Below are 25,763 nucleotides of genomic sequence, written 5' to 3'. Positions count from 1 at the left end.
TTAGTAAGCTCTCTTGGACAGAGCCATCTCTCTTTTATATGTTTTTACAGTGCCCAGCACAATAGGGGTCTGGCCTCTAGGGGCTTCTGCACGAATGTGCTATTTACTTCTTAAACTCTCCAGTGATTCACTATATACATTTCAGGCCCAATACTTCTCAGACCAGATTGATTCTGGTATATATGCAAAATAACTGACTTCAGAGGAGTTACTCTGGATTTTCCACTCTGGAATTCCAGAAGAATTTGGCTAAAGATTTTGGCTTCTATAAACAATTGAATACCAGAGTGGTTAATAATTGATGAATTGCTATAGGACAGATCTTTCTTTGCAACTTCGTTTTTGAAAGGAATAATTTGAGGGAGTGACAATTAAATAAAAATATTCATTTGAATTTGCAAGTCAATTTCAGTTGAACCATATTCATCACCTTTCTGTGTGCACTTGCCATGGAGTCAACTTCATGTTGAAAAACTCATAATAAGGGGATTCCACCATTAGTGATTGTTTTTTCTCTCTGTCAATTGAAATACAGAAAAATTCACCCATTTTTCTTCTGAAATTTTAATCCTATGAATCCCACAGAATATTAGGTGACTGTAGGGAAAGGAAGTGAATCCTTCTCCTGAAAGAGTGAACAGTGTCTACTGCTGGAACCTGCATGGAGGTCAAGGTCATTGTATTTGCATTGCACTGCCTAGAGTTACAAACCAAACAACTGAAGAGTCAATGTGAATTGCAAATAATAAAACTATGACTCTACACATTAGAGAGTCTTTGCAACCTCTTGCAAGAGGAATAAAAGGGGCTGTTTAAGAACAAATGTTCACTTTAAAGTGTTACAAAGGCTTTTGGCAGTATGGCCTACTGTTTTGTGTCAACTAACTTTTGCCCAAAACTCAAGTGCCCGCTATAGAAGTCAGCAAGAGGTAGTTGGATTGAAGGTACCAGAGAGACTCTTGATCTAAATCATACACTGTTTTAGGAGAGTGAAAACAAAAAAGAGACATTACTACACTGGTAGGCTTTTACCCCCTTTACTATTATTTTTGGTATCTACTCTTCCCTGGTGTTATGGCATATTATAAATGGATTGAAAACTGAAAAGTACTGTTAACGAAACAGAGATGCTGAACACAAAGGAATGAAGCTGGTATAATATCATGAACTGGTTAACCATTGACTGCATGTGTCTGATAGAAGTGAAATGAGCTGGAAAAATGTCTTTACAAAATGAAATTAAACAGTATGTCATTTCCAGTTGCCTTAGATTTTGAGACTACAATTCCTAAATGTGACTCATGTATGCAGTGTAGCTATAGCCATGTTGGTCCCAAGATATTAAAGAGACAAGATGTGTGAGGTAATATCTTTTATTAGACCAACTTCTGTTGATGAGAGAGACAAGCTTTTGAGCTTACACAGAGCTCTTTCTCTCTCTCACTAACACAAGTTGGTCAAATAATAGTTATTACCTCACCTACTCTGACTCTCTAAATGTGTCTAAACAATTCATGAAAAATTGTGATGCCAGAGCTGAAAAGGATTTGCTGTTCTTAGTGTATGCTCAACATTCCTCAGGGGGCATGTGACTAGGATTCATCACAAAGCTGGTCTGCTGGCTGGATCATTAGCTTCCCCAGCCTGATGGGGAATGTGACGTGAACATGATGCTAGATGAACGTTAGGCAGATTTTAAATGGAAAAGGATCAAACAATTTATGCATGTTGGGCCCTCTCTGTCTCCTTTACATAGCAGTTTTATGGTTTTAGTTGCTTTTGAAAAGGGTAGCGCCCAATTCCATGAGGTTAGTAATAAAAGCAGAGACTCAGGTTGAGCAGGAGGAACTGCAAACAGGAAGAACAGATACTTGATATGATTCTTAGAAGAACAATTTATAGCAGGATTAGAAGTCACGTAAAAGGTCCAAATCACATTAGTCAAGTATGTTGGTATTGGGTCCTAGTGAAAAACAGTCTAGATTGGTGGATCCGGTGATTAGAAAATATGAGAAAATGCCACTGTCTGATCAACACTTAATTACTTTTTGTAAATATGAAGCTATTTCAGTATGTCAAAATGAATATACCATAATTATTTCTCTTCTTCAGAGGAACTTTAATTTCTTGAGGAGGAGGAATTATGCTAATCCTTACATATGTTGTTGTAAAATTAATAATTGAAAAGTATGGAAGAAAGTAAGCCGGTATGTATGAATCAGATCCTTAAAAGTATTTAAGAGTGATTGATTAAATACAATTATATTTTCGTAATTGTGAATTTAATCAAAATAGGGCTGGCATTTATATTATAGGAAAGCCAATTAACTGTATGGGATTTGTAAAGATCATCTCAGAACCTGAAAATACAGCAACTGTGAATTGCAGAATGGGGCTTAGCAGAATGGGGCTCTGATCTCACATGGCGCCCCTAGAAATTACTCAAATATTACTTATTAGTACTAATAACATTGGCCTGACTGGATGTGGCAGTTCCTATGTTCCTAGTCTGGTAGTCATACTGAGGCTTAAAAAATTGTCCAAGCCACTTTGAATTATTTTTTTTTAAGATTTAAGAGAAAGTAACTCCCAAGTGTTTATCCATAATCACTATTGGGGAAAAAACACTAGTAACGTATACTTTAAAAACACTTATGAAAAGCTACACTCCTAATACGAGGTAAATAATATATGTTTTAGAAATACTTATGAATATCTATGCACTTATTACACTGGCATGGCCCCAAGGCAGTATTGAGTAAACAATAGTTCTTCGATCACGGTCTGATATATGGTCAATCAAGTAAACAATATCCTTTCTTTTTTCTTTTTTTTTTTAAACAATGACTGAATGTATACTTACACAGTATATCATTCAGACCCATTACGGACCTCCAAGTAAATAATAAATGTTCTAAAGTCCATAACTACATATTTAGGCAATATATAGCTGTTACCCTCTATAGAATAAATAAGCATTGTAATAATACCACAATCACCAGGGTTTACCCAATAATGTGGAACAGCCACAAAAGATTTTGCAACTTCTTATTCACTGGTAGCAGATTTTTTCCATTGTTTTTGTTTTGTTTTTATAGAGAGATGTTAAATGGGAAAAAGTGTTACCTTTCCAGAAACAGTTGCTTTCTAAGATTAGAGTACCCTTGCAAGAAGCAACCTGGATGAAGACTTCTGGTTTGGTAAGCTCCTAGAAAACGCTCTCTATCTTAGCCCATCAATTTGACCCAATCACCTTAGTTACCAGTAGAGCTGGGCAAATTCTTCTACTTTGATGGTATTTGTGAATCTCAGTTATATTCTGGCAAATATTCATTCACCAAGGAGATTTTTTGTTTTATCACAAAACTATTAATGGAAAAGTCTCACGACTAGACCTAGATGTGTGTTTATATGTAGTTTCACACTCACAATGTTCACCCAACCATCCTGAAAAGCTCTTTAATTTCTCTTCATTGACAGGCGTATCAGTAGTCCAGCTGGGGAACAGGAAACCATGCAGATGACTAAGTATACACTACTGATAAGGAATGGCAAATAATCTAAATCTAGGGTGAGATCCTCACTCCTACTCTGGCCCCTTTATGCCAGATAAACAGGGCCAGAGTAGTGTAAAGGAGCCTCAACAACCCTGGTTTGGGTCAGGGGAGGATTCCCCTAATACAGCAACTCTGGAGAAGAGTTGCAGTAAAGGGCATGCTGAAGGCAGGGCCCCAGCACTGAACTTCAAAAATCAGGGCCTATTTAGGCATTGCTGTGCTCAGTATTGCAACACCTAACTGATTAGGAGCCAAAACCTCATTTTCAAAAGAAATTTAGGCACTTAAGAGCCTAAATGTCACTTTCAAGACTCCAGTTAGGTGTTGAGGCATTGCTTCACTCAGCATCTAAATAGCTTTTAAAATCTGGACTATAGTGCTGAAGATATTCCAGGCAGTGCTGTGGCCCCCAGAGAAGGTTCCCAGCCTAAGTTACACCAGGTGCCTCAACAGGCTCCAGTACAGCCTGGGCTAAGGAGGTCAAAACGTGACCTAAAGCTCCCAGAAGCACAGCACAGAATCTCATCCCTTGAGTAGGAAGTAGCTTGTGAGCAGCCCATAGTCTGAAATAAATGCACATGAAACTCTAATGAACAATTGCAAGTGATTAATTCTTTCTGAAGTATTAAAGTCCATTTATGGCTATTTTGTGAACTGTGGATGGGTGGGGGAGAGGAATGGGCAAATTCACTCAATAATTATTTATTATGAATATTTTGCCCAACTCTGATCACCAGATATCCCTATTCAAGGTATTTCCCCCCCTCTTTTCTCCCTGCTAGTCTCTTACTTAATCTTTAGCTATAAATTTATGTAATTTACCAAGGACCTGAACCACAGCCCACTGAAATCAGTAGAAATTATGCCACTAACTTCAGTAGGCTTTGGATCAGACCTTGTATTACAACAGCGAAGGCAGACTACATTCTGATCTGAGGGATACTGGGGTAACCAAGATGAGAATTTGGCGAATAGTATGATGATACAATAAACAAGATAATGAATCAATGATAGGGTTTTTATTTGTGTTATTGTTGAGGATGATGGCATGGTGGAGGAAAAAGCTGCTTCCTGGACAGTGACTTTCTATGTCACCTTTTCAGTAAGTTGTGTGATTTTTTTTGTTTTCACTAGACTTCTCACTATGTCCTTTTAAATCAATAAAGGCAGCAGGGAGGACAGGATACTAAAAAAAATGAAAATTTTACCACAGAAATAAAATACATTAAAATAATAAAGGATCTTACTTAAATCCAGGAAGAAAATTAATTGAATAATTATGTCAAAGTTATCTTTTGTCAGTTCAGTTGTCAACGAGTCCTCTAAGTATATGGAATACAAGGACACATACCTCTAAAGTGTCCCTTATTTTAAGGAAAGTTACTAATTTTAATCCCAAAGATACCTACATTTCACAGAAATATGGCATCCCCTTACTTATATACTTGATTAGTATTTGCACCATCATGAAAATGAAGTTATAGAAAGTTATTTACAAAAAAGGAAGGAACATCACAGCATTTTAAATTTCCTGCAGGAATAATTGTTATAATTCATTATTTGGTACCATTGTTACACATTGCATCTCACATTTGGGCTTTAACAGATTGAGAGGTGTGGCAGAACACGACAGGAGATCTGTGGCGCACACCTGAGGGCAGATAATAAACCTCAGACTTAGCAAACTGGAAACGTTATTTATATTAAATGGTGTAAAGTTGCGTCTGAGGTGGAAGTTTAACCTTTTATGCAAGATGTAGTTTTAATTATATTCACTTTTTTCTAGTAACTAGAGACTCTTCCATCAAAGGCATATGGTTGTTTGTTATTGTAGGAATTGCTGCAGGATGAAAATCCTAATTAACATTATAGTTAATGAAAAGGAGGACTTGTGGCACCTTAGAGACTAACAAATTTATTTGAGCATAAGCTTTCGTGAGCTACAGCTCACTTCATTGGATGCATTCAGAAGTGAGCTGTAGCTAACGAAAGCTTATGCTCTAATAAATGTGTTAGTCTCTAAGGTGCCACAAGTCCTCCTTTTCTTTTTGCGGCTACAGACTAACACGGCTGCTACTCTGAAACCTGTCGTTATAGTTAATGGGAGCTTATCCCTTGACTTGAACAGCAGCAGGATCAAGCCCCATGAATGTACTGATTTTTTTTTTTGAATGCAGTAAAAACAGGAAACATTTGTTTTCATACAAACAAATAGAATGAAAAACACAAGGTGCCAAAATCATTCAGAGCCTATTCATGCAAAACTTCAATTGCAGCCAGTGGAAATTGTGCAGATAAAGAATAAAGACTACAGGATTTGGACCTTACGGAATTACATACACTTTATGAACAAACAATGTAGGTCAAAATTTGAGCTGAACTCTAAGGTTCCTCTCAATATCATCTGCTAAATATATAGGACACCAAATGGATATCAGAGTCAAACTATGCTGTGACAACTCTAATAGCTAACAGTCACATAGCCACAGCAGAAGAACAAATGCTGGGACTTGAAAGTTCAAAGGATCAATAGATAAGTAGCATGTTATGTGATAGTTGAAATTAGATCCTCTGAGAAATAAATCTTACCCTGTAATAAAGAAAGCAACCTAATGTGTTTAGAGAACAGCTTAGTACAAGATTAGATCCCAAATATTCAACATGTATAATGCTGACCGTGAACAAATCCAGTTCCATATGTTCATATAGGAAAACGCTCTTTTTGTCTGTGGCCATTTTCAGGTCATTTGTAGGCTGTTGATTTTAGTGAAACTTTACAAAACAAGGCCATTATTTGTAAGGTGATAAATGCTCTCATTATTATATTTCTGCTCCTGTATCACCTTCCAGGAGCCATTCCTGTATATTTTATTAGTTCTGCATTCTTGCTGTCTCCTTCTTGCCTCTTCTGGTAGGAAGTACACAATATAAATATTATATTTAAAAAGAAAGAGGGCCTGATTTTGAAAAGTGTCTTCCATTTATATGTAGGTACAGCTGCAATTCCTTTTTACAAAACTCAGACAACTATCTGATTGCACCCAAAAATCTAATTGGAGGATTAAATTCTATAAAATGAGTCTGAAGTTATCTGCATGCCAAATTGTGATCACAACTAACAATACATGTGGGCACAAAATTGTGGGTGCAAAAGTGGAGGCTAATTGAGATATTTCTTAAGAGTCAGTGCCCTCAATATGTTGTGAGTAGCAAAATATTCATGATAAAAACATGCAAAATTACTCCAAATTCAAGGTTTTACATGTTATGAATTTGAAAATAGGCCCATGGTCATGGATTGCTCGGCTAAATCAGAGAATTTTTTTTGAGCCATCACAGACCCATATCCAAGTGAAAATGGGCCCATTTTTGAGTAAGGTGAATTTTTCATTTAAAATAAACCAGTATACACTTGCATTTTCACATTAACTGCAAAAAATAGTAATTTATGTTAGAACACAGAGTATAGCAAAATCTGAAGGTCACAAAAATGGAAGACATTTTTATGTTCAGTTTCACAAAAAGAGGAAATGTGAATTTTGCACAGCTTTCCTCTTGATTTACCCATTTACTCTATTTGTTTCTATGGTGAATGTGTCATGATTTGAAAATATGCCACTGTACAAATGTTTTCTTAACCATATAGAGGCAGACACCATTCTGTGTCCAGGAACCACTTGGCACAGTAAGGTGGGGCTGCAGAAAGAGAGGAGAGCTATCTTTAGAAGCCATAGAAGGGCTTTCTGTGCTTTGCTTTGCCCCAGCCCTGCCCCTAGCATAGGTTAGCACAACATATGTGCTCAGCTGACCATATTGCATTTGGACCAGACACTTTACATACCCCTCCCCACTCTGACAGCCCGTGTGTGCCAGGATTACTATGCTAGCTCTGTACTCAGTGGAGACTCCCACACACCTGGTTAAGCGCTGGTCTTGATCAGTGCCTTAGTGATGGGTCTTGAAGCATGAGCATTTATATCCCTTATAAAACTAGCCTACATAATGCACCAGTGGGTTTCCTTGCTATACATTACTCTGTAAGTGTCCCATTGCATAATGCAAAATTGTCTACATCCCAAACAATATTTGAAACAATTACATATGTTTTAAATCTTTGAAATTTAAAAATGACCAAAATATTTGTTTTTAGATTAAATGACAAATCTCTCTTCTGTGACGCAGAAAAGTTGTAAATACAGCTGAAAAACAACGAGACAGCCTTCTGACGCCTTCCTCAGTGCATTGTTGTATTGCTCAGCCTGGCTACATTTGGTCATGCCTGTTCATACACACTTAGGCTTTTGTGTTCATATACAAAAATGCTACTTGTAGGTTTCCCCTCTCTATATATTAGATTGGATTTTCTTGTGTCTCTGCAGTCTCCTCTACAGAAAAAAAACACTGGTTCATATCATGTAGACCTGACCTCATCTGGCAAGATGCCATTCAAAGGAATGTTGATGTTTTCTGTATTTTCCTTTTAAATAAAACTGCTCTTAAACACTTTGGAAATAAAGATGGTCAGAACCACTGACAAACCCTTAGCATTCACTTTAATTCCACTGCCCTCCAAGTAGGGCTCTTCTCAATACCACAATCTAGCCGTAAAACAACAGGTTTTTGTTTTTGATTGCTTGGGTTATTTTTAAGAGGACAAGCAGTTCCAGAACTTTCAAGGCTAAACTGAAACCTTGCCTACCATTCCCACAAAGCTAAAGCGACTGTCCTCTTGTAGGAATTTCAGGTACTCAAAAGACAAAACAATTCCACTTTGTGTGTAAATTAGTCTGACAGGCTATAGTGACGCTAAATATACTTATTGCTTAAAAACCCCTGTCATTTCTATTAATTTCAGTGTGTAACAATATATTAACTGAGAATCAGATTTCACATTTATAACTTGACAAATTAGTTTAATGCTGCTATAGAGAGAATGTAAACACAGCAGATTGATTCTATGTTGTCCCTTCAACTATAACTATATAAACCAGCATTTACTAAAAGGAAATGGAAATTCACTTTAGTCCTGAATGCTGTGCTCAAGTAAAAGTTCTGGAATTTAAGAAGCACTTAGTTGCTGCATTAGGCCATTTAGGATGTTTCATCTTCTCAATTGACTGTAATTCCAATCTGCTCAAGTGCCCTGTTAATGACCTTCCATCTCACAGCAAGCTCAGGAATTCAGTGTTTATACTTTTTTTTTTTAACTATACCACAAACAGAAAGAAGGACAGATTCTTTTCATTCTACCTTTACTGTGGCAGAAGGGTGTAAACTGTTACCACTATTTCAAGCGAAAAGTGTTAAGCTTCATGCCTCGGAATGAAAGCAATCATTGAGGGGAAAAAAACCCCAAATGCCAACAGATCTAAGTGTAAGGGAACAACTTAAATGATCTACATTTCATATTGTCCAACACCAAGTAATTATATTTGTGCTATCTAAACAAGTGGTAGTAGTTATACATGCAAACTTTCGCATGGCAGCATGGAGAAATTCCTTAGTCGTGTGTTATCCTCCTAATAGAAGCCGTCTAAACATGTGAGATACAAAAAATGGACCTAGCATACAAAATAATCTTTATAACAGTCTTTCACCAGAATTCTAAACTAGTTCATATCACAATATATTCTGGTAAACAGGACTGATTCTCGGGAGGTGAAAATTGGCAGTCTCATTGAAATGAATAGTGCTGCACTGATTTACATCAGATGAATGTCCATTCCTGAATTTAAAATTCACCAATAAACATGAATATTTAAACCAATACTTTGTCATAGTCATTGCTTCATTAGTCAGACAAAACAAGGGAACAAAACTTATTCCAACTTTGTGTAAGTAATGTAAACAAGTAACCATATTTTATGTAAAAAGGCATTGCATTTCTGCAGCAGGTTCAGTTACTGCATTATGTAAAGTTTAATGCCAAGCTCCATGCAGCTACTCTTTCACCACAAGACTCAAAGAAAAGCACTTTTATTTTATACCATATTTACTCTGCATACCTTTTGTTTCCATCAAGCTACGCTATGATCCCATGAGATTTCATGCCTATAATAGACTCTACTGATTCTTCTGAGAAAAACTAAACTTAAAAGGGGACAAAAGCTTTCATAATAGTCTAACAAAAATATTCTAAAAGCTGAACTCTCTATTCAGGGAAAGTAGCATAGGATTTAGAAAGGTGTTTCCATAAGAAAAGCTAATTATAATTTTCTTTTGCAGTAAGAAAATTTTTGCATCTTGCTTTTTGCCATTCTTGCTTACCTAAAAGTCCCATTGGTTAACCCTGTAAGTATGAGATTTCTTCAGGGTGTAGCATTCCTTCATTGGATTAAACTTAACATGGTGTACCTGATCAGAGTCAATTAAATTTATTACTATAGTTATTATATTTGTTTGTATTGTGGTAGCTTGTATTGGCCCAAATTGAGGAATTGGAGCTCCCTTGTGCGAGGCACTGTACACACTCAACAAGAAGAGATGCCCCCTGTCCAATCTAAATAAAACAGAAGTGTTTAGCATAAATCACTCTATTTCTTGGACTCAATTCTACTTTCCCAGACAATATGTAAACACAAACATATGGGAGCACTGTATAATGCTGCGCAGAGAAAGGCATTCGCAATGCACAGCCCCAAGTTCTATTGATCCTACAAAGGCCAGAATATATGTCATGTATTCTTGGGCACCATTTGACACCTTACTTATTTACATATTTACAGATGGTTCACAGTTGTTACAGGAGTGCACTAAGCTGCTCCCAACTGTGAGGGTATGTCTACACTGTAGGGAAGGGGGGGGGGAAAAGCCAACTTGTGGCAGCAAGTCTCAGAGGCCAAGTTTACAGACTTGGGTGCATGTCGCTTGTGATACAGTGGCATTGTAGAAGTTCCCGCTTGGGCTCTGAGACCTGGTATGGGCAAGGGGAGTCTCAGAGCCTGAGCTCCAGCCAGAACAGAAATGTCTATGCTTCTGTTTTTAGTGCTGTAGCCTGAGCCCAAGGAGCCAGAGTCTGCAGACCTAGGCTCTGAGACCTGCTGCTGTGGGGAGGATGGGGGTTATTTGTTTGTTTGATTTGTGAGGTAGACATACCGCCAGGGGCCCAGAAGGAGGCACTACACAGACCCTCAGAGATTATGCAGATTCATACTTTCTACTACTTTACCCTGGCAGAGATGCCCTGCACCTGTAGTATAGACTCAAGCCCATTTAGTTTTTATTTAAAGGAAGGTTTACCTCTCTTCTCTATATCTGGGAGGGGAATTAGTTTGCAGTGTTGATCAGCAGAAATGCTAGTCTACTGTGGTGCACCATAAACAGATTGCATTCATTTTAAATAATGATTGAGATCAGAGTTTTGATGCCACATTTATTTAAGGATCTAAGACAACAACAATGAAAAATACCAGCATTCTGTAATTTTAGTCAAAGTAGAAGTTCATAATTATATGTAGGCTTGGCAGAATTTGATATTTTTATATAGTGTCAGATATCAATGTTTATTTAACCATTTTTTATTTATTTAAATGTTCACAGTTGTAGATAATTATGGGGGAGGGGGTCAGACAATAATTACTTAATGACAGATGACGTTGAGATTCAAAAAGTTAAAGCTTTCTAACTGTTAACCACAAATTGCCAACATCACATGTCAAAATATACTAAGTAAATATTTTTAAATCAAACTCTAATAAGTTCTCAAAGCAGAATTATTACTTAGTTATCTGTAAATTTATCTCATCATCAATGGAAATATTTTCTCATCAGTTTGTGTGTGTACAGGAAAATTGACATTTACTGATAAAAAAATCTAACCCTTCCAAGCCTAATTTTATGACTATAACTTCTTATATTTTGGTTATTTTATTCATGACTTTAAAAAGCAACTCCAAATTCTTTAATATAATTTTAGATTTCAAACTTCATGTTTAAAATACAGCTGCTGACAACAACTTAAACTGTGATTTTTCTACTAAAATACCTAAGTAAGTAAAGTAGGCACAAATACAGTAAATGCAGCATGCATTATGGACAAACAATACTGTTCAAATGCACTCATGTTGCAGGACATCTCTTAATTAGTGCCCACATAAAATGTACAACAACCTTAACTCTCCACCCATCATCCATCTAACAGAAATATATTCATATCGTCTTAACTAGAACAGTGATATTCACTTTTTTTTCCCCCTGAACCACTTGAAAATTCCTGAGGGCCTTGGCGGACCACTTAATAATCTTTCCAAATGTTGTTTGTACCGTTAGCTAACTATTGTAAAGCGCTTTGGGTAAAAGCGCTATATAAAAAAAAAATTAAGATCTTTGGTTCTACAATTAAAAACACACAATTCATATTTTAATATCAGTAGTCTTACCTTTCTAATGCGATGGACGCGCCCTCTCTCCTCTGCCATGGCAGTCCCCGAGCTGGGGCTACGAAGGAGGGGGGTATATCTAAGCCACAGCAGCCACAGAGCTGAGGCTGGGAAGGAGGGGGGCATCTCCCTGGCAGCCGCAGCCCTAGAGCTGGGGAAAGTTGCCTTTTTCTCTGGCTGACGCAGCCCTGCACATCCCAAATTCCCCCCACCCCCTCTTCTCAGCCCACTGCCCCCTCCTACCTACCTCCTATTCCCCCCAAGGCCACCACCTCACCTTACATGTGCGTCTTCTCCAGGGTCCAGACAACTAATTGGTGGAGCCACACCTGCGCAGCTCCACTACTTAGGTGGGTGGCCCTTCATTCTCTCATGTGCGGCCACCCAGGCGTGCACCTTAGAGAGAACTATCTGCGGACCACCTGAATGGAGCTCGTGGACCATGGACCACAGTTTGAGAACCCCTGGCATTCTACAGATCTATTGTATTCTCTCAACTTTCTTCTTACCCCTGTGGTAAGTAAATAAAAAAACAGCCTGGTTTGATGAATAATCTATGGCTTAACACATGATAGAGGTGATTGGATGAAGATGGATATGTTGTCTGTAAGAAGAACATATGATCTAGAGTGTCATGAGGGAAACCATATTATGCTTTCTGCTATGTGTAGGGATGGTGAATGGGATAGTTGAGTTTTCTTCCTAATTGTGACTTTATAGATGTATTGCTTCTGAACTATATACAAAGAAGATAAAGTATGTTTTGTTGTCTTGACCATAGTGGTACTGAAGAGGGGAGATATGATTAAGTCTCTGCTGTGTATATGGAGAATAAAAGATATGATGTTTCTGACTAATACTGGGTAGGTGAAGAGGATCTGTGGCCCATAGGTAGTGGGCGAGTGTTTTCTCTTATTGGAGAAGCTTACGCTTAAGCATCTTTCCTAGTGCATGGGTGCAGGAGAGTTTCTTATCCATAGGTTGAAGCAGAATTAGGGCATAGTTAAAGATCTTTTTGGAATATTCATTGTGATATTTTACAAAATTGTGAATTAATGTGATTTAAAGATTGTATGACCTGTGAGTATAGTTGAGAAATATTGACTTAGATATCCATTTTCATACTTTTAAATTATTCCATTTGTGTTCCTTTCTTAACTCATGTAGTAGTAACATGAGCTTCAGAAATATTTTGCCAAATAATACTGTACAATAGAGTATATTATAATGTAAAGACACCCAGCCATGTACATCCAGACTTTAACAAGTTTGACATCTTTCCTAGTGCAGGCCCCAATTCAGCAAAATGATGAGGTGATTAAAATCTCATTGAAATCACCCCAATTTATTCCATTTTTGCTGAATGAATATGTGATTACAAACATGCTTAAAGTTAAGAATTTAAGTGCTTGGTTGAACTGGGGTCCTAATGCTTAAATCAAAGATCATTTAACTTATGCAACTTCTTTCAACTGCTCAGACAGTCCTTAGGCAACCACTTCAGTGTCAAAACAATTTAATCACTGTCATTCAAAGTACCTAGGCTAGCACTTTTCACTGTTTATTTTGCTTTCTATATACAAAACAATTAAGATTACATACACAAAGTAGCTACTTGAGGTAAATTTGTTCAAGAGATAATAGGGATAAAAAGACCTCTCTCTCCTTCATTCTCTTTCCCAAAATAAGGGGAATTTATAAAATAAATGATTAAAAACTGGGTGGAATAAGTGTACAAGTAAACAAAACCTCAAAGAAATATTACAACTTGCATTTACCTTCATTAAAGAATTCTGTAGAAGATTTGAACACAAGGCACTTAATTGTATCAAAGTTTCAGTTGAGAGTAATGGAACATTTTAGGACAAGAAAAATTTGCAAAATGAGTGATATCATTTGTCTACGTTGGAGAGGGGAATTATCAGTCCGGAGGCTCACCTTAGTCAGGAATTCCCATGGTGTTTGGTCACTGAACACAGTATGTGAAATCAGATGCCTGAAAGACACATACCCATGCAAAGGTGTTTGCAGCCACCAACTTTTACTTCTTATGCACCCTGTGATGGTTTGATTATTTATTTACCTGTACACTTATACGGCGTCCAACGTTTCTGCTTTCCTCTCCATGACAGTCTTATTCATTTCCAAATTCCAGCTTGTGAATTATTTGGTCTAAAATTTCCCTGTTGAATCAGATAATATGCAAACACTTTACTACTATGAAAATAGCAGTGCAACTTGTTTTTTTTTTTTAAATCAATCAGCTTTATTATATGGTAAGATCTCATGGGAGCAACATGAAAGGTAAACCAGTGGGTCTGAAATAAATGTGACAAAATATAATACCTACCTTAGCAATATGAAATGTTTTAAGATTGCATGAGAGAGAAAAAAAAATGTGTTTCTGCAGTGACAGTTATCGGATGTAAATGCTAGTTGCACACGCTAAGATTCAGAATTACGTTTTAATCAGTGTGCTGGCTTTTGCTGAACTAGGAAGATGTACTGGTTCATCACAATAGGACAGATTCTGCCTGGATATTATGGGTGCCCAATTAGAAGAGGACAAGGGAATAATTGCAGTCCCAGTGTTCAGGAAAGTGCAGAGACTGCTTCCTACTTCCCTAGGCTCAAATGGCCCACAGAGCTAGTCGGTGTGTATTTTTAATAAAATAGTGAAGTGCAATTATATTTCTTCTGTTCTATCAGTGCACTTGAGTGCAGAGGGTCCCACTCTTCTTTACTAACTGAGATAAAACAAAAAATTGTTCACCTATAAGACTGATTAAAGAGAAGAAGAATGTTGTCTACGTGAAACAGTCATCTGCTACCAGTAATTAGTGTGTGGAAGGAACTGATGCTGACACAACTAATGCTATCAAAGAAGTACAATCTGTGAAATGATTGATTTTTGCTTTAAAGGTACCAGTCATAAAAAAGAATATGGAATTATAGACCTCTCTACCACAGTATAGCCTCTCTAACAGATCCAGAATATGGATGTGCCACAGCTCCACAATTCACTAGAAATACTTCATTAAAAGTAGAGCTGAACATTTCACGTATTGAACAAAAACAGTATCCCCATGTACCATTTTAGCTGCAATTCCTAGATTGCACTCACCTCAGAATATTCCCTGTTCCACAATTTTCTTGTGCCTTTGGCACTCCAAAGATAACCACATGTTCTTAAAATCAGTGCAAAAAAAAAAAAAAGAATATGAATATATTTTTATACATACACACAGCTCAGCAAAAGCCTTCTACCCACTCAGTCCAAAACTCCTAGATGGGTGGCTTGTGATTAACTCATCCTGACCTTTATGTTAATGGAAGGGTGCATGGTGCTTGTGACTCATGAAGTCACCAGCACCTCTCAGCATAATAATGGGGTTTAACTGCCTTGCTTTGAGGAATCTGGTACTGCTGCTGTTAGAATCAGGATACTGGACTAGATGGACCAAAGTCTGAGCCAGTATGGCAATTCCTATGTTCTTGTAAGCATGTGTGGTGGGTATCATAGGCTGGGGGGAGGCTGCGCCTCCCCAAACAGCCTGACGTGGCCCTGCCCATGCTCCGCCCCCAATCCCCTCCTGCAGTTCCCTGTGCTCTGCCCTGGCTGGGGCTGGTTGGCCTGCTGCAGGGACTTGGGGCAGCCTGGCACTGAGACTGTGCCGCCCACCCAGCATTCTGACCGCGCTGCCCCGCACTCCGAGGCTGGGGGTGCTGTGGCCATGTCACCTGGCACACCAGGACTGGGGGCACTGCCACTGTGCTGCTTTGCCTACCATGGCTGGAGGTGTTGTGGCCATGCTGCCTGGTGCACCGGGGCTGGGGGTGCTCTGGGCTCCTGCAGGGCAGAAGGGAAAGGGGAGGGTCAGGGCCTCAGACACAAGTGGTGGGGACGGTGGCTTGCGTCCCCCAATGAAAGACAAGCTGCATGCTAAATACCATTTCGAGTTTGCATCAGCATTCTTCAAACAGCTGAAAATTCATACCTCCACAAATGAAAGTTAAATATAACAAAAAATGAACACTGTTGATAAGTAAATGCCAAAAACATTGTGTTTTCTTAAGTGTGTCAAATAAAACATAAAAAGAAAAGAAAAGAAAATTAATATTGTGAAAAACTTTCAAAATTAAAATCTTTCAGTTCCACATGAACTGTAGCAATGTATTATGGAGTTAGGCAGCAATCATATACATAATTAAAGAAGTGATTATATGTATATTTATAACATTGATGTATAATCCTCAATTTGTTTAACATAAAACAGAACATCAAGGAAACGAGAATTTAAATTCCACTTATTTAATATGGAGCATTAAGTACACAAAAAATTGCTTCTAATTTAAAATCTCAAGCAAAGTTTCAGGATAGAAAATATTTGGGAGGAGGTAATGAGTAAAAAGAAGGAAAATACTAATAAGTTTCATAAATAAAAAACTTTGTTTTAAAATTAAAGTGTGACTGCTCCCCAATGCAGACACTCAAAAATAAGGTAATACCAAGTTATGGGACAGATTTTAACCGTAGACCAGTGCCCAGTTTTTAACCGTAGACCAGTGCCCAATAGCATGATTCCACTGACAGGGACAGTTTCCACACAGGAAGCAGAAGGAAGTTTTACAGATAAGGAAATACACAGCACTTTCATCTCCCTCCAAACAGTGAAACCCTTATCAACAACCTTAAACAGTAGCATATTTTCACTTGATCTATGTGCATAGGCTAAGTGGGATGTGTGTTATGTGTTTGGAGGAGAATGAGGAAGTATGAAATCATCAAGTGATTGTGTATACTTTTAGGGAGATAATATTCTAGGGAGGTGTGGAAGGGGAGCAGAGCTCTACTTCCCAGCTTCCCTCCATAGGAGAGTGGGTATATTTGAGATAGGGGGCATGGGAAACAGCAGGGTGTATAGGAGGGGATAGTGGGCTAACTGCAGGAGATGGTCATCGTGGGTCCACCCGTACCCATTGCAACTCCTGTACAATGCTGCCTATACTCCAGGAAGTAAGAAAGCCTTGTCTATTACGGCTCCTCAGAGTAAAGAAGCCTTAACCATATAGCTCAGAGACCCTCCTCTCCACTCAGCACATCTAATAGCACCCCAGGACTAGGACTCCAAATCACTGCTCCTCACTGTCTGGGCCAAGGATCATGACATAGACTATTTCTTCACAGTTTCCTAATCATTCAAGTAAAGGTGTAACATCTTGTGGAGTTCTACAAGGATCACTTCTCTCTCTGATCCTTTTCTACGTTTACATGCAACCATGAGGTGACCTGATCAGATTACATAGACTCAAGTTCCAGCAATATGAAGAGGATGTACAACTCTACCTATCCTTCATCACATATGACCACACCACCACCAAGATGGCTTGGATGTTCAGCTTTTGAATGAAGAACATCTGGTTGAAGATGAACCCAAGCAACACATGCAGGTGAAGAGAATATTCTGAAAAGTCTGCAGCTATGAGAGAGTGTATATCTTTAACCAGTAGAGACTCACAACTGGTCAATTCAGTCTGTGGTCAAGGAATTCTCTTGGATTTCTTGCTGATGCTGAGTTCACTTTACAGTATCCATCTCTGTTTGGCTAGGAGACTCCATCCCATCCTGACGGACAGAGATCAGGCCTCAGTTATTCATGCCTTTATAACCTCTCAGCTGGACTACAGTAATGCAATATATGTGGGCATGACTCCTTCAGCACTTAGGAAATTCCAACTATTACAGAATGTTGTGGTGTGCCTCTTCATCAGTGTAGACTACTGCACCCATATCAAACCTGTCCTCTCATCTCTATATTGGCTTCCCAAAGAATTTCAAATTCGAGGTCTTTATCTTTAAAGTGTGTCATAGCCATGATCCAAGGTACCTAAATTTGTCTAAAGCTCAGAGAGGAAGACCATGGTTATGCTTCTCTGATAAAATGGAACCCATCAGAAAAAAGAGTAAAGCTTGTTTGTGCAGGGTTATCCACAACTATGGAATAAACTCCAACAAGAACTACGGACTATCACAAAGTTCACTCTCCACTCCAAGTGCAAGGCACATTTCTTTGACCTTGCATTCTCTAGCATAAATCATATAGCAACATATGCACTTTTAAAACAAAAAGACCTCCCCCACACCAGCCTCTACCAGAACAAGGTACTCCACAGCACATCTCCCTTTGGGGAGAGGATGAGAGAACAAACATGTGACAGATGTTTAGTCCTGTTGTTTAACAGACAACTGGAAGGAGATCAGATATCATGGTGATGTCGGTGGTATAAGAACCTGTACAGAATAGAGTATACTTCAATACCATCAGAAATGGTGGCCAATATTTATCAGGGCAGCTTCACTTCCATTTTGGCAAGCAGAACTGTCAAGCTTATGTTCCAATAAATTTGTTAGTCTCTAAGGTGCCACAAGTACTCCTGTTTTTTTTTTTAAGGCCAAATGAGGAGATGTTCTATAAATGAGTTAGAGAAATGTTATTGTAGATAAATTTCTGACTACACTGAAAGTTCTAGGGGTTACTGGATACCAGCAGTAAATATTAGCCCAGTTTATCCATAATAAACTTCAGCTAAAGATATTATGCTAAAAGATTAAGCATCATCATTAAAGAAACCATTAGAGCTGACCTCACCCTTAACTGTGTTTCCTTAGGGATGCCAGGTTTCCATCACCCCTTTAAATCATTCGTTTGCACACAAGCCTTTACCAGACTACTTTCTCCCAACACAACCAACTACTACACTAACCAACCAGCGTTGGGGGGAAATAATGGTAAAGAGGTGTGTGCAAAAGGGTGAAATGGAGGTAGAGTAGGTTGTGGTGGATAGGCCACTGCATACATTAGATGTGGTAATGGCAATGTGTGAGTTTATGGGTGAACTAGTAGAGAATATTAGGTGGCTTTACTTTTCATTTCCTTGCTTTTGAGGGTCTGTGTTAAGTATGTTGTATCATGTTAAGTATGTTAAGTATGTATCAACACTACCTGTTTTGCAACAAAAACTTTGGGGAATTTATGTGTGTAAGGTTCAGTATATGATTAAATTGACCTTTAGAACAGTTATGTCATATTTGTTAATGTTATACTTAATATGCATTACTACAGTAGTACTTATACACATATCAGTCTAAAATTTTTCAAAATATACAACTTTTAAAGTGCCTGACATTTCAGTAATGATGATTTCATACAAATCATGTAACACCTCCTTTTGAAAATCATGTGCAAATGACAGCAATATGTTAAATATCATGTATACATTCTTTAATAATGGAAAATGATTAATGTAATTTTTATGTAACTTTCTCTCAGATGTGTTAACATTGCAGAAATATGTATGAATTTTAAGGTACCTACTGCATTGGAAAGCCCTTATAAGACAGAGTACATAAATGTTATTTATAGATGTCAAAAGGTTACAGCAAATTTTATAACAATTTATGATGAAAAAAGCAATTTCTATTAATTGCTTATTTGTGTTTCCTCAGTTTAAAAGTGTTACCCAAATTAGTTCCTCTGCTTATCTTTAGATCTGTGAGAGCTTGAAAAAAACCCAAGCTGGTGTGCAAGTCAAACTCATTGACAGATGCAAAAATAATGTAAGTATTTTTGCAGAAATGAAACAATTGTTATGTAAACACCTAAGCAATTAAAGCAAATTGAATGAGTAGAATAAAAAGCAAAATGCTGTTTTCAATTAAATTTATTTTTCAAATCAAAGGGTCAAAAACCATATGAGGCTGGCCACTTAGTTTATCAGACACTCATTACAGGAAAAGATGGAATAGAACTGAAAAAGATGTAGACAAAAATATTCAGAATAAACAACAAACTTCAGGATCATCCTCAATTTTAAAAAATGTTAAAGAGGAATAAGAAGGAAAGATGCTACAAGGATATTTGGGCTAATGTCAAAAACAAGGACGAAAAGACACAAACTTAAAGGGTGGGTCTACTCTTAAAAGGAACTCTAAGAATGGCATTGTGATGTTCCCTCCTATTGTTTCTCAATAACTGAAGTGTATGAAGTGTACTTATTTTACAAGTCCCCTGTTCCCCCCATGTGCAAACCTGGAATCTGAGGGTCAAGCTGTGTTTTGTTCTTCTGAAGTAATATCAGTCTGCAGGTTCTGCAGGGCAAATCCTGCCATAATTACACCTGTGCACCATCACCTTCTCTGAGTTTGGTGCTGAAAGTGGGATTTGGTAAACAGTTCTACTGAGGGCAGTGCTTGATTTGTAATGAAAGAGATGCTGGGGCCAAGCAATTTTTTTTACATTCATCGCTGATGCAGCAAGCCTAGAGGTACCGGTTCTCAGCCCTGGCACTAATTAAGTACTGGATGGGAGTATACAAGAAGGAAAAGAATCCAGCTCCCAGGGATTGGAATCTGGCCCCAAGTGGGACCAGTCCTTGATCTCATCTACACACTGAGATTAATGAGAATTTGGTTTGTGAAAGTGTGGCTTCGCTTAACAATGTAATAAGCCAGCAGATGGCACCTAAGTGTGAGCAGCCATGTCCTGGAGGATCAATGACCTAGAGAGGCAAGAAGCCAGAGGATTCCAGAGCAACTAGGAGAAGCTGGAAGTTGGGAGGTGGGTGACACCTTGACAGGAGTGGGGGGCTCTCAGTGGAAAGAAGGACTATGTCACTCTGGGTGTGTGTCCATGAGCCTGCGGAACAGGACTGTGATGGACACTGATAGATCAGGACTAGGTTTGAAGACTTTGGACTCAGACTCATGTGTGTCCTGATGGCAGATGAAAGCGGAGTAGCTGGGCCAGAGGGCCAGACAGAGCAGCCACTGAACTGCTACCGAACCAGACTAGAGTATCGCAGATTTATATGCATCACCTTGGGATTAGAGACCTTGGATAGAGGTGAAGGTTTGGGGCACATCCAGAGGTGGGGGAAGGTTTGTCTTTTTTTTTTTTTTTTTTAAAAAACACCACCACACAGTTCTTTTTTGCTGTTGAATCCCCTTTTTTTGGCCTGTACCTATTCCCTTGCCTAATATTCTTTTATATAAATGGTCTCAGAACTTCTCTGTGTTCATTTGGGATGTACGTCGGGGCTAACAGATCCACGCAAACAAGGAGGGGGGGTGGCAGCTCTATGCCCACGCTGAAGATAAATAGGTGCTGGCTTGCTACATTAGGATGTCTACCAGCTCCTTTGTCCAGTGAAGAGAATGAGGGTTGGGGAGGTTGTTACAGCAGTATCATATAGGCTAAACTACCATGGGTAATAATACAAACAATTGGCAAACTATGTTTAACAAGGAAGTAAATAGCGGGAGAGAAACAAATTGTGGGGAATAAAACCACAAATTGAAGTGAGAATAACTCATTTTAGGAAGCTTCCTGGCCTTCCATCCAGCCTAGAATTTTTAGCAGACATCTCTCTTCACATGACATGCCTCCCTTGATGCCAGATTAATGGCATTTCAGAGGGCCCTTAATTTGTCCTGTCACTCTCCTAATATGCAGTAGAAATCCCTTTGTGCCCAGTAGAGGTTAGAAGGACATGCTCAGGCTATACATCCATACAACTGAAGAACATGCTTTTGAGAATTAATAAATTCAACTAGGACAGACTTACATTTTCTGTGACAGTTGGTGAGGGCCCCCAGATCATATGATACCTGTAATTTCTGTGAGGATATGATAGTGTTTGAATCCTAACTGAGAATTTCCTACATTTTAAGCATATACTTTCTTTATTGAAGTATAACATTCTATTAATATTTTAAAAGGCAGTATCTTCTCAAGCCTGACTATCTTAACAAAAGTTCATGATACAAGAATTCAGCTAAAAACATTCCATTCATATAGCTATGAAAACTCATTTCAATACCAAAAAAGAATAGCCTAGAACAGTAAATCAATGTATGAGAAAATATTTTTAAAGTAGCAGTTCTGTATCAAATACTTCAAGGGATTTCCATTAAATACATGTTGAACAGTTTACTGGTGATTATGTGAGTGTAATCTCACTGTAAGAAGCCTTTTAAAGACCATTATAGCTCTCTAAACTATATACCTTCCACACAGAAATGCCACTGCAGTACCGGTCAAGCTGCAAAAGTTAGCAATATTTTAGGGTATATAAGCACTCAAGAATATAAATAACTGCACAGTAAACACTGAAACAGATTACACACTTCAAATTAAATATTGCCTACAAAATGAACTAATGTAGAAACTTTAAGTGCCCTGCTATCAGTTTAAGTTGTATTAGTATGATACAGATAATGAATCATTGCAGCATTCATTATTGTGAACTACTTCTGTACTATTATAATTTCTCATCGACAAACCTGGAACTGTCAAAGTGCATTCACTGGACCAAACATAACCTCTGGCCATCCTCATCTCTAATACAAAGGTATGGCCCATAGAAATGGTGAGTCCCAACATGCAAAGGCTACTCAGCTCAAGATGAGACAGAAGCCACTTGGATCATGAGATATCACATGTTAGGACCTGTAGTCTCTACAGGCTGCACATTTTCAGATGGCTACAGATTGGCTTTTGTGTGCTTCCAATAGAAGTCAGGAGATAAGCATAGCCTTTTGGGTGCTGATAATTTGTCTTTGTTGCCATAAATTGGGAATGTCTGTGTAGCGCTGATTTAACACTAACATAAATTATAATGCCAAACCTCTTATGTAGCTCAGAGTGACTCCCAAGTTTCTCATCATTTAAGCCAGGTGGGTGGTTCCAACTTGCTCTTTAAAGTTAATTCCCAACAATTCGATGGTTATAGGAGCTGTACTTTCCTCTCAACATTTTGTAAAAAATAATTTTCACAAACAAGGAAAAAAGCAGTACAGAAAATAACATAATGGCATGAAACAGATTTGGAGTAGAACATAACTAATTCACTAATGGCTCGGGTTAAAATTTACCCTTGTACAGAACAAGACTATGCACCACTTAAATTCTCTTTTGAGGCCTTAAGTGGAATTTAAATGCCTGCATAGACCTTGTGCTGGCCCCTTGCTATAGGCTGAATTTTATGGTGGGTATGTATTCATTAATTTGGCATATAAGGAAGTTGCAAATAACTAGTAAATCAAGGATAATGTATTATGTTCATTTATTTTGGCAATATAGTTTGTCTTGTTTAATTATTCTTCTTAGAATTCTAATAAGTATTTTGTAGTATGACTTTAAGAGAGAGAGAAAAAATGAGTAAGAGGGGACCTAACTGCAACACTCTATTAAAGCTTTGCTGAGATATTTTATGTGTCAGTTATGGAGTGTTTGAGGTTTTTACTGCAATTCATGCTTCGCTAATCTAGTGATTGGTGAATATCAGTTTGAAGCTCAAAAGAAAGTAATTTTAAAGGATTATATAAAATACTTTAAAATTACTTGTTTTTACTAGATGTTTGAAGTGCAAGTGTAGTCTTGTTTAAAATTAAAAAGGACAGTGTGGTTCATCTTTATTGCACCTATTATAGAAATTCTATTTTGGAAAAGCTCAGAAGTGACACCTGTGTAAGTTATCTGGTGCTAAAAATGTAAAAAGACAATTGATACTTCTCAGATTATTATTTCTTTTATAGGACAGAATTCTCAAAATAAATTTGAAGGAACAGAATGTGTTCAAACCACTTTAAGGTAAAGAAGCAATATTAATTGACATATATTGCAACACTTGATGGAGTATAGTGTGAAGAGTTACACTAAGCCTGTGTGAATTCACTCGTCAGTCCTGTCACTTCCGTTTTAAGATGTGTTATCTGCTATGATTTACAGGTACAAGGGACTAAAAAAGAAGACATCACCATTTCACACCAAGAAATGTTCCAATTATACTCTGTTACCTGTATTAACAATCTCAAATATATGGGTTTGGGCCCAGTATTCATTGTTGTTAATTGACAGAGTTTAAATGTGCTAGCTCACATTGAAATTTTTAGGATATTGACTGAGGGATGGGACTTCAATATTAACTGTGCATGTCTTACAAGTGCTTTGAAATAACTCAGAAAAACCTATATAGAGCAAATATAGCTAATTTTATTTATATGCCCTATATTGTAAACAATTGTTAGCTGATAGTTATAGATGTCAAATGGGAATACTCAAAATAAATGTTAAATTACAAAAATGAAGTAAATGAGCATGAAGAATGCATTTAAAACCATAATACATTTCAGCCTGAGGTATGTCAGAATACATTGCTTTACAGTAGGTTTCATTCCAGATCCCCTCTAATAACTTAATGGAAAAACAGATAATTTAAATTGTATGATTAAACTATAATCCACACATTTTAGCAGTCAGTTAGAAAAGTATGAAATATGCATTTGTACAAAATATCACCAATTCATCACCAAGATGAATCTGCTTTCTTATGCTAAAGGAAGAAGAATGTAGTTCTATTGATCAATGCAGAGAAACTTGAAAATTGGACCTTATGAAATACTGTAAGATGCTGCAGGGAATCATGGAAACATATGTTTTCTGGGCCGAAGAACCTGGTAGAACCTCACCGAAGACAAACTATTATCTATTGTTTGTTTATGATGCTACTTACAGTGTTCTAGGCAGTTTCAAGACTATCAAGAAGGGAAAGCTGAGAGTCTTGAACTGTTCAGTCATCTTCCCTCTATATAATTAATTTAGAAACCTTACATGTACTCACACTCCTGTTGACTGAAGTGAAAGCATTTGGCTCCTTTCATGTGTGTGGTCCAGATTCGGATACTCTGCCCCCACTGAGTTCAGAGACAGATGCAGCTAAATTGTTAACATGGAATCAGTAAAGTTATTGAAATAAATCTAAGATGGGAATCCACTGAGTCCATCATTGATGGGTTAATAGTTTAGTGTTTTAAAGTGTTTAAACTAGATAGATAATACCCAAACCCTTTGGTCCATTGTATTCAAGTAGGATTTTTTAGTATTGGAGAACAGGTGGACTAAGGGGGCAAACTAGATACCCAATGTGCAAAATCAAATGCCTTATCATAAGATAAGAACATTTTCTCTCAAGTTTTCAGTGAAAGCTTGTAGGAGAGAAGATCTGTCAGTGAACGAGAGAAATAATGGTATTGACCAGTTTCCTGAATTTGAATTGTTTCAGACAAAGCAGACATGCTCAGCTGAACACAGTTTAAGTCCTTCTGATACAGATGTTTCAGAAAGAGCTTTTGTAAATGTATTACTATGGCTATTGGGTCCACGATAGTGATTGATGTGATATAAAGAAGTTAAGGTATATTTTCTGTTAATATTGGGGAAACTGGGATTTGTGACAACATTCCCTGAAAGTGAAAATGATTCTTCACAGCCCTGCACCTTGAGTAATGCCCTTTTTATTAAAAAGTTGTTTTTTTGGTGCTCAGCCAAAAATCTTATTGCTGTAATTACACCTGCTATTTCTACTTTGTTCTGAGTTGATATGGAAACATTCCCAGGCAAGGTGGCAGTTTAGAGGCTTGAGTGACTGCAAACAAGTATTTCACTATACTAAAAAGTATAGGAAGTTGTTAAATATGCAGCTGTTTTGAAGCTGGTGAGAAAGGCTCCATTAAGAGCAGAGATTCCTGCATGTACACTTAGTTAGAAATTGGAAGCTCCTGCCCATCAGTAGTGAGTTCTACAAAACTGGCAGCCATTTTCAGCATCAGACAGATCCAGTCCATCTCTGCAAAGAGAAGATAGAGCTGCCAGTGGCAACTCAGACTGAATCAGGGGTTGGATCTCAATACAATGTCCTGTAATTTTCAAGAAATCAGTGGGATTGAGGCTGGGAAAAAACACCATAAAGTAGGAATCAGACTGGAGGC

The sequence above is a fragment of the Caretta caretta genome, chromosome 6, assembly GCF_965140235.1.
Source record: "Caretta caretta isolate rCarCar2 chromosome 6, rCarCar1.hap1, whole genome shotgun sequence".
Classification (NCBI taxonomy): domain Eukaryota; kingdom Metazoa; phylum Chordata; order Testudines; family Cheloniidae; genus Caretta; species Caretta caretta.
The sequence above is the reverse complement of the archived record's forward strand: the minus strand, read 5'-3'. Positions refer to the sequence as shown.